Source organism: Neophocaena asiaeorientalis, unplaced genomic scaffold (genome assembly GCF_003031525.2).
Source record: "Neophocaena asiaeorientalis asiaeorientalis breed wild unplaced genomic scaffold, Neophocaena_asiaeorientalis_V1.1 scaffold927, whole genome shotgun sequence".
Lineage (NCBI taxonomy): Eukaryota > Metazoa > Chordata > Mammalia > Artiodactyla > Phocoenidae > Neophocaena > Neophocaena asiaeorientalis.
In genome coordinates, this window is record NW_020174785.1 from 264,130 (window position 1) to 264,571 (window position 442).

Below are 442 nucleotides of genomic sequence, written 5' to 3' on the forward strand. Positions count from 1 at the left end.
ACACCAGCTCTCTCCACTAGGGCAAGCTAAATGCAAGAAAGGAAGGAAGAACACTTTTCCATGACAATTAGTTCAAGAATCTTCCTAAAGCTGCACCCAAGCACAATCACCCCAAAATGCTTAATCCCATGAGATGCCAATGATAAATACTCATCCCAGTACTTATTAGCAATTCTGTATTGTCTGCCTCAGCTGCTGCTCTTGACATCACTCTCAGTCAGAGTTCGACCTAAAATCTGTAGCCCCAGGCTTCCCTGGTGGCGCAGTGGTTGAGAGTCCACCTGCCAATGCAGGGGACACAGTATTTCTCATTAGGTAGCAAAGGGCGTAGACTGCAAAAAAAAAAAAAGGATTGAAAGGTTTTTTAAAATTATTATAAGAAGGGCTAGGGCTAACTGCTACAGATAAGCGGATACAGTGCTACTCACCATTATTTGGATAA